Source organism: Scyliorhinus torazame, chromosome 4, assembly GCF_047496885.1.
Source record: "Scyliorhinus torazame isolate Kashiwa2021f chromosome 4, sScyTor2.1, whole genome shotgun sequence".
NCBI classification, from domain to species: domain Eukaryota; kingdom Metazoa; phylum Chordata; class Chondrichthyes; order Carcharhiniformes; family Scyliorhinidae; genus Scyliorhinus; species Scyliorhinus torazame.
The window spans coordinates 70,850,057-70,859,963 of NC_092710.1; positions in this window are offsets into that span (position 1 = coordinate 70,850,057).

Consider the following 9,907-nt stretch of genomic DNA (forward strand, 5'->3'; position numbering starts at 1 on the left):
CTTAAACGGCCCAGCAAGCCATTCCATTCAAGCGCAACGCAGGTATGGGAAATAAAGATTGTATCAGCCAGTGGTGCTCATCCCATGAAGGAATACATAGAAACGTAGAAAACAGGAGATGGGGATGCCATTCGGCCCTTCGAGAGTTCTTCGATTTTCATTACGATCATAGTTGATCATCCAACTCACGAGGCTAATCCCGCGTTCCCCCACATTCTTTGATCCCCTTCGCCCAAAGGGCTATATCCAACTGCTGCTTGAAAATATACTATTGGCCTGTGGTAACGAATTCCACAGGTCGACCACTCCCTGGCTAAATAGGTTTCTCCTCATCTCTGTCCCAAATGGGCTACCCCGTATCCTCAGACTGTGACCCCTCGTTCTGGACATACGCACCATCGGGGACATCCTTCCTGCACCGACCGCATCTAGACCTGTTGGAATTCAATAGGTTTCTAAGATCCCACCCCTCATTCTGCTCAACTCCATCGAATACAATCCTAACTGATTCAAGCTCTCCTCGTGTCAGTCCCACCATCCCAGGAATCAGTCTGGTAAACATTCGCAGCACTCCCTATATGTCAAGAACATCCATCCTCAGATAAGGAAACAAAAACTTCACACAATATTCCAGGTGTGGCCTTCCCAAGGTCCCCTATAAACGCAGCAAGATATCCCTGCTCCTGTACTCGATTCCTCCTGCTATTAACGTCAACATACAATTCGCCTTCTTTGCCGCCTGTTGTGCTTACCTTCAGTGACTGGGATGCAAAAGTAATCAATCTTTCTGGAAAAAAACTCAAATTAACATCCGTATCCAGAGCATTCAATCCATTTTGGAACGCTGTCCATGTCAAATTTCACATTACAAGTTACGTGGGCCGACTACCCGCACTGATTCTAATAGCTTCTCTTTAACTACTCAGTGGTTAGCACGTCTTTTCTTTAGAAAGCCCGGATCCAATTCCGGCCTTGGGAGACTTTGTGGAATTTTCACTTGCTCTGGGCATTCTGCATAATTTCCTCCAATTGCTCCGGTTTCCTCTCATAGTCCAACAATGGGGTTAGGTGGATTGGCCACTCTAAATTGCCCCTAGTGTCTAAATATGTGCCTGTTTGGATTAAAGAGTGGGTCAGGGTAGTGTGCCCTTTCGGATATTCGTTACAGACCTGATGGGCCGAATGGCCTCCTTCTACGTTGTTGGGATTCTGTGATCTATAATTATATTCTGTATCTATCAATTTCATCACATATTTTATTAGGCGCAAAATGTAACATCTCGGCGAATTCATGTCTGGACAGAAATTTGAGAAAACGAAATTCAAATTTTTAATCACGAGCTAATCCTTCATCAGGTGAGTGAAGAGGTACGTTACACAACATACATAGACAAAGCCAATGATGCAAGATGATACTTTGAAAGCAAATATTTGCAGGTAACTAACTCTTTAGAGGTCCAGCCGGTGCAACTGGAGAGGGGGCTTATCACCGGTTAAAGATGTGTGAATTATCTCAAGCCAGGACAGTTGATAGGATTTCGCAAGCCAGATGGGTGAAAGGTAGTGAGGCATGAATCACACTCGTGGGACGCGGCCAACGTTTTCTACCTCATATGCAGCAGGAAAGGATGTCCCGAGGCGTGGTACATTGGCGAAACCATGCAGATGCTCCGACAATGAATGGACGGACATGAATCATAGAATTTACAGTGCAGAAGGAGGCCATTCGGCCCATCTAGTCTGCACCGGCTCATGGAAAGAGCACCCTACCCAAGCCCACCCCCAACCTATCCCCAGAGCCCAGTAACCCCACCCAACACTAAGGGCAATTTTGGACACTAAGGGCAATTTAGCATGGCCAATCCACCTAACCTGCACATCTTTGGACTGTGGGAGGAAACCGGAGCACCCGGAGGAAACCCACGCAGACACAGGGAGAACATGCAGACTCTGCACAGACAGTGACCCAAGTCGGGAATCGAACCTGGGACCCTGGAGCTGTGAAGCAATTGTGCTAACCACTATGCTAACGAGCGACAATTACCAGGCAAGAATGTTCCCTTCCAGTCGGAGAACATTTCACCAGTCAAGGGCATTCAGCCTCTGTTCTTTAGTTAAGCGTTCTCCCAGGAGGCCATCAGGGCGCATGATAACGCAGAATCGCCGAGCAGAAACTGATAAGCAAGTTCTGCACTCAAGAGTACATCCTCAACCGGAATCTTGGATTCATGTCTCACTATTCTTGTCTCAGGTGGTAGTCGGGGGGGGGGGGGGGGGGGGTTAAATGTAGTGAGACATGAATCCACGATGCAGGTTGAGGCCGTACTCAGCAACCAAGCAAGAGTCCTCCAGCAACACGTCACAAAAAAGCTATTTTTAACACCAAGAAAAACAGGGTAACATGCTTGGTAAATGCCATTGCATGCAATTTCTCCTCTAAGGTGCACTCTATCCAGATTCGCTGGCTCGAACATCTAGATGTCCCTACCTGACTTTATGTTTACTTCAACCATTATAACCTTTCAAAAATAAATATCGAAAATGCGAGATAAACTCAGCAGGTCCAGCAGCATCTGTGGAGAGAGAAATAGAGTGACGGTTTCGAGTATGCGTCACCCTCTGAGAAGACCAGCTTAACAATGACTACTCGAGATCATCAATAAATGTCACTCTACCATTCCATAAAAACATTTAAAAAGGGAAATCGCATGGATTGATTTCAACAAATCTCGTTGCATTCACAGAGAGAATGGAATGGGTGGATTTCTGATTTTTTGATGGGGGGGGGGGGGGGGGCGGGGAGGAGGCTTACGTTCAACCTAAACATTAGTATGGACTAAATAGCAGCTTCTGCGCTGTAGGCTCTATCTAGTACTGAGCTGAGAGCAGTTTTCATCGCCAGTTCGTGCAAATAAACCTGTACAATGTGGTTCAGAATAGGAACATCTGCCCCTGGAGCATCCTAATATGCTACGCTAATGCCACCAACAATGATATCTATGCTACAAAGGACAGCGACATATATAATAGCGCAAATTCTGATCAGGCACATTACAGCCTCAACATCAGGCCCAACATTGAGTTCAACAACTTTAGACGATGACCTTTTTTCTTCATCTTGACCACTTTTTATTTATTTATTTTGATTTTCCTTTCGTAATTTACCCACTCCTCCCCCAGAAGACGGTCTGTCACTTATTTCTTTGTTTTGCTTCCACGTACCACTGATCTTTCTTCTCCCATTAACACATTTTGCAATCATTTCTTCCTTCCACTATCAGCACCTCCTTTAGTCTTTAACGCTGCCATTAACACTCCCGTTATCTTGTGTCCGTGACATCTTTGCCAATCTCTCCTTAGCTCCGTCGTATCCCTGACCCCCTCACCGCCCCATCCCACCTCTCCCACTATACAATCTATCACATTTCTATCCCTCTTCTGCTCTGAGGAAGTCCCATGGATTCAAATCGTTAACTCTGATTCCATCTCCACAGGTGCTGTCAGACGTACTGAGTATATCGAGAATTTTCTGTGTTAAGTCGCCATTCCTGATCGATTTTCGACACAGGTCAAAAATATGAAATAGAGATTTGAAGCTAAACACTTTTGCAGACACAGCAGTACCACCTTGGTGACTTGCTGAATACGCCATGCGGTATTCACGTCCATTGACTTCAGCAGTTGTATAACAGCCAATTACAAGAAATCCTTCTATTTTGTGCTCCTCCCTAAATACAATTTCACTTTAATTCGGAATCCGATGTGTATTTCCATCTGGCGTGCATTCCGCACTCGTTAAATATTTAATAGGCCCGTGCTGATGATACACAAAAGGTATTGCCCTGGCGCACGTGCCACCCTTAGGGTCGCATATCAACCTGAAACCCAATCTGCCCTCCCGGGTGGATGCAAGGAATAGGGCACAGATCAGGTCAGAGGAGAACGCAGTCCCTCAGCTCACCGTCAGTGATGCAAACAATAAAGTGGCGATCGGATTGCTGCTTGTGATATCTCTCAATGCGATATGTGGCACGTATTCACCTGTCTGCACCCCCCAATCTCCCTCCCCCCAAAACCATCATCGATCATAACATCAAAAGCATTCTTCATAAAGCGGACTGGGGCGTGATAAGATTGTGCTTGCAACATAATTGCAAATCAATTTTTCTTCTTTGGGAACGCAGCAAGATATGCAAAATCTAAACGTGTTTCTTTTGATCAACGAGAACTTAACCTGCAGACAAAGCATTCTGGGTGCCAGACGTTATTAAGCGCCGAAAGGTAGTTGTCCAAACCTGGGCGATCACACCTGCCACACTTGGGAGAAAACTTGTTGGAAGTTGTCTTTCCGGCAATTGGCCTTCACGTTTTTCTCTTGGTATCCTAAGGGAAAGAGAAAAAAGCGCGTGATGCACGTTCTGAATAGCATAGATAACGAGGGAGAAAGTGGGCATGATAGAGATAAAGGCGGGAAATTCCGAAATACCAGATCGTTAACCAGTTACGAATTATAGCCAGCATTCAGCTCCATGAGCATGAAGAGAATTCTGTATCAGTTATGTTTTGTATGGCTGGTCCAATGAGAGCTTACTTCCGTGGCGTGCCTGTCCCAGGTTCAAATTTAACCCAGAAACGTGAACTGCCGCAATCCACATCAACATTTCGGGTTAACCTCGGCAACCATCAAGTGAAAAGCATACATAATATCGGAGGTACTTACAATTAATCTATTTCATATCCAACACAACATGCATTACTCAAAATATTTCGGCCAACTGAGGAAAAGCTAGTCAGCCAAATATAGAATTACAACTTTTGTTCCGTAACCTGTGAGTCACGAACAGACCAGTTAGGAGCAGGAATAGACCATTTGGCACATTCAATAAGATCATTCATGGTCTGATTGGAACCTCAACCCCACGTTCCAGCTGAGCCCGATAACCTTTCGCCCCCTTGTTAATCAAGACTCTATCCATCTCTACCTTAAAATTATGAAAATATTCTGCTTCCACTGAGTTGAGGAAGAGAGTTCCAGAGACTCACGAACGTCTGAGAGAAAAACGTTCTCCTCATCGCTGCCTTAAATGGGCTACACGTTATTTTGACCCCTAGTTCTCGATTCTCTGTCAAGAGGAAACATCCTCTCCACATCCACCAATACCCAAGATCTTAAAGGTTTCAGGCACATCTGGAGCATATCCAAGTTTTTTTTTTCCCCCTGTTCGGTACACTTCCAATTCCTCCACAAGACATTTTAAATTTGTGCATTATTGGTGTTGCTGCTCAGGGAAATACGTATTTCTTATACATGCCGTAAGGTGGCTTGTGCAGCCCTCGGTGGCCCTTCTACCTTCCAGCTCGGGTTAGAACTCAACTAAAGAACTTGATAGCCAAGGAAGGTGCACTGCTCTGGAAACGAAACATGTGGATTATCAAACTGTCTGTTTGATCGATGATAGATGGCAGATCCTTCTGTCATGTGCGAATAGCAGGCAGTGAGAATGGGACAGATAACTGCCAGCCAAGTGCTTTAAACAATCATTTTGCCTGAAGGAAATTACATCCGCGCCCAGTCCACGACCAGCACGGTTGGTGACTGTGAACTACAATAACTCATGCAAAAGTTGCATGTCGCCTCAGCAAGTCAGACTCCACAAGGGTCCACTTGCCTCAGTGGTTTGGTGGGTCAGTGTGGATTAGATTGGTGCACAAAATTCCATTCTAGTACTGGAATTCATACATTCTAGATGCATTTGGAATCCTTGCGCCTTGACATTCAATGGCACGATCATCGCTGAATCGCCCACCATCAACATCTCAGGGACAACAATTGACCTGAAACTCGATTGGAGAATCCATATAAACAGAATGGCTACAAGAGCAATTTAGAGGCTGATACCTTGCAACGATAACTCTCCTCCTGACGCCCAATAGTGACGGTGACTAGGGCCCGCGTTGGGTCCTGTCTGATCGGCGGGGGCCTGGGAGGATGGTCATGGCGGTTAGGAGGGGCATGGGCGTGAATGACACCCGCTCAGAGTGGAACGTGCTAGGGTTGAGGGGACGGGTGAAGGTAGCGCGAGTTTACTCGCATTTAATGAGCCTCAAAGCAGACGTGGTGCTGTTACAGGAGACCCAGCTGAGGGTAAAGGATCAGATGAGGCTAAGGAAGGGCTGGATGAGCCAGGTGTTTGATTCAGCCTTGGAGAGTAGTGCACGGGGGTGACGACACTGGTGGGTAAACGAGTGAGGTTCCAGATGGAGATGGTTGTGGCGGACCAGGGGGGCAGTACCCGATAGTGACTGGTGCATTGGAAGGGTTAGTCAGTGGTGTTGGTTTCCATATTATTCCCCAAACTTGAATGACACTGGTTTTGTGAGGAAGATATTAGCGGCCATACCGGGCGTGGATACTCATCAATTGATATTGGGGGGGCGGGTTTGGAATATGAAGTTTGGCCCGAAGGTGGACAGGTCCCATCCATAATTTCTGGTCCCTTCGGGGGGGTGGGGAGGGTGCCGAAGGTGTAAGCTGTGTTCATAAAGGGGATGTGAGGGATGGACCCATGGAGGCATCTGTACCCGCAATGTAGGGAGTATTCCTTTTTTGTCACTGGTCCATGAGGTGTACTCGAGGATGAACTATTTTGTGGTAGTGAAGGCGTTGCTAACTGGGATGAAGAAGAAAGAGTATTCGGCGACCGTGATATCGGGCCATGCTACAGTCTGGATGTGGCCTTGAAGTTGGGGCCGGCCCAGAGGTTGGCGTGAAGACTGGATGTGGGCTTGGTGAAGACCCAGATTTGTGATCAAGATGCGGAAGGTGATTGAGGAGTATGTCGAGTTTAGCCAAAATGGGGAGCTCTCGTCGTCGGTGGTTTGGGAGGCGTTGGAGGCGGTAGTGAGGGGTGAGGTCACCTCATTCAAGGCGAAGATGGGTAGGGAGGCGCTGGAGGAGCGGTAGAGCTAGTAGAGGAGATTTTGGAGGTTGGTGGAAGATTTGCGGAGGGTCCAGATTCGGGGCTACTGGGTTAAAGGAAGGAGTTGTAGGTGAAGTTTGTTCTCCTGTCCAAGGGGAGGTTGGTTAGGCAGCTGAGGCGAGCACCGAGAGTTCTGTATGAGTCTGGTGAAAAGGCCAGTCGATTGCTGGAGGGCCAGGTCGGTCGGCATGCAGCAGCGAAGGAGATGGTGTGGATTAGGGAAGGAACGGGTGGGGTGGTGGTGATGTCGGTACAGATGAATAATGTGCTTGTTTTTTTTTATAGGGGCTTGCATACGTCGGAACTACTGGAGGAAGAGTCGGAGATGTGATGGTTTCTAGAGTGAACGGAGTGTCTTCGGGTCGGAGAGGCAGAGAGGGACGGGTTGGAGGAACGATTGGGATGGAGGAAGTGCAGGCAACAATAGGGAAGATGCAATCTGGAAATGTACCGGGGCCGGATGGGTTCCAGGTGCAGTTTTATCAGAAGTTTAAGGATACCTTGGTGCCGCTGATGGTGGAAATGTTTGAGGATGCGATGGGAAAAGAGGGGTTGCTGGAGACAATGAGGCAGGCATCCATTTCATTATTACTCCAAAAGGAGAACGATCCGGTGGAGTGTGGGTCGGAAAGCCCAATTTCTCTACTGAACGTGGATGCCAAGATACTGGTGAAGGTGTTGGCGGTGAGGCAGGAGTGTCTTCCGAAGACAGTGGGAAGACTGAGTGTTTTGCTGTGCCTTCCCCAGGTGCAGGGGCGGGAGAAGAAAAGTTGTCATTTCGGATTGTGGCAGCTCACTTGAGGTATTTTGGGGTGCAGGTGGCGCGGGACTGGGCATGACTCCGTAAGCTATACTTCTTGAGCCCGGTTGAAAGGGGTAAGCAGGATGTGGGGCGATGTGGCAGTCTTCCTTTGTCCTTAGCTGACCGGGAGCAGGCAGTCAAAATGAATATTTTTTCAGGTTTTTTTCCAGTGCCAAATTCACTCATCCGAGGGGTGGACAGGCTGGCGTCGTGTGGGCAGGGAAGATAGAGAGGACACGGAAGGCCGTGCTCTAAAGATGGCGGCAGTCGTGGGGCTTGGCCCTTCCAAGCCTGTTGCACTAATACAATTACACTCACTCTTCCCTAAGTTCAATTTACACCCGAAAACGCCACAAACTTCCTCAGCAACCCCATTATAGCTCTCCCCGGTTAGCCCGGGTCTGAAATGTACAGCAGCAGGTTATCTGCGCACAGAGGCACGTTGTGCACCATACCCCTCACTATCCTGCTCCATTAGTCCCAACCGCTCAGCGCAATAGCCAAGGGCTCAATTGCCAATTCGTACAAAGGGGGAGATGGGGAATGCTTGCTTCATTCCCCACAATATTGCGAAGTAACAGGAATTCAAGTAATTTCCCCCGCACACGTGCTTTCAGATCCTTGTAAAACAATTCCCTTGGGCAGCCGGTGTCGAGAAGGTGCGGGGTTAGAGTAAGGAGACGGAGGCTCTTTGTGTGCGGATGGAGCCAGGTCATTTTCGGGCGCCGGTAACGGCACCTCTGCCATCCGGCACGGGGATCTATTTGGATAATCCTGTCGTGGTAGCCACGCCGGAGGTTTTGGGGCAATTTTGGCAGCACTTCAAATTGAGGGTTTGGTCGAGGTGATGTCAATAAGAGGTAATCATGTGTTTGAGCCTGCGAGGATGGATGAGAGGTTCCGGGGATGGGAGGAGAAAAGGGTACAAGAGATGAAGGATTTGTTTCTGCTGGGATGATTTGCAAGTTTGAACAAGTTGGGGTGGATTATGCGCTCCAGCGTGAGGAAGCCGTCAACTATATTCAGGTGCAGAATTTTGCAAGAACGGTTCTCCTGAGCTTCTTCCTCGTTGTTGGAGGAGGTGCTGTCAGTAAGGGGGCGGTTGGAGAGTGGGGTTGTTTCAGCGAACTGCAGCTGGATTATGGAGGAGGATAAGGAGTCCATGGAGGAGATTAAGGCCAAGTGGGCGAAAGAGTTGGAGGTGGGACTGGAGGAAGAATTATGGTACGAAGTGCTGTGAAGGCTCAATACCTTGGTCTCGTGTGGGACGCTGGGGTTGATTCTGTTCAAAGTGGCACAAAAGACACACTTAACGAAAGCAAGAATGAGCCGACTATCTGAGGGGTGGGGGGTAGTGCTGTATCGTTAAGATAGGTGTGGGAGGTGCCCCACCAAGCATGCCCATATGTTCTGGTCCTGCCCGAAGTTGAATAAATATTTGGGGTCGTTTTTCAGCATCATATCCGAGGTTGTGCAGGTGGAACTGGAGCCAGGGCCACTGAAGGCCATTTTCGGGCTGTCATACCTGTCTGTTCGACAGACGGGAGCGGGAGCAGACATTTTAGCCTTCGCTTAATTGATTGCTCACAGGCAGGTTCTGTTGGGGTGGAGGTGAACTTCTCCCCCCTGAGCCTCGGCCTGGCTGGGGGAACTACTGGAGTTCCTGTATTTTGGAAAAGGTAACATTTGCTCTGAGAGGGGCGGATGAGGGGTTCCACTAGAGATGTGGATTGTTTGTTTTACATTTTGGTGACCTGGTTTCTGTCAAGGAGCAATTGGGGGGGGGGGGGGGGCTTGAGGGGGACGGTTGAGCGGTGGAGTATTGTTGTAAAAATGTCAAAATGTTGAAAGTATTGTGAAAAAAATAAACCTGTTAAAACTGTGCAAGTGTACATTTCTAGGCTGTGTGAAAGGTTGGAGATTGATATTGTCCACGAAATGAATCCACATTTGGACGGAGCACGCCCAACGGTTTGGGGGTAACCCATGAGGTAGCTCTGAGAAACCTACCCTCGTTTTCAAACACGTCATCGCATTGCACACAGAAGAAATGTTCCGGATGCCAGGTTTTATCCGGGCTGTGATCACTTTCTGCAAAGTGAACGAAAACAGTATTTGATCCTTT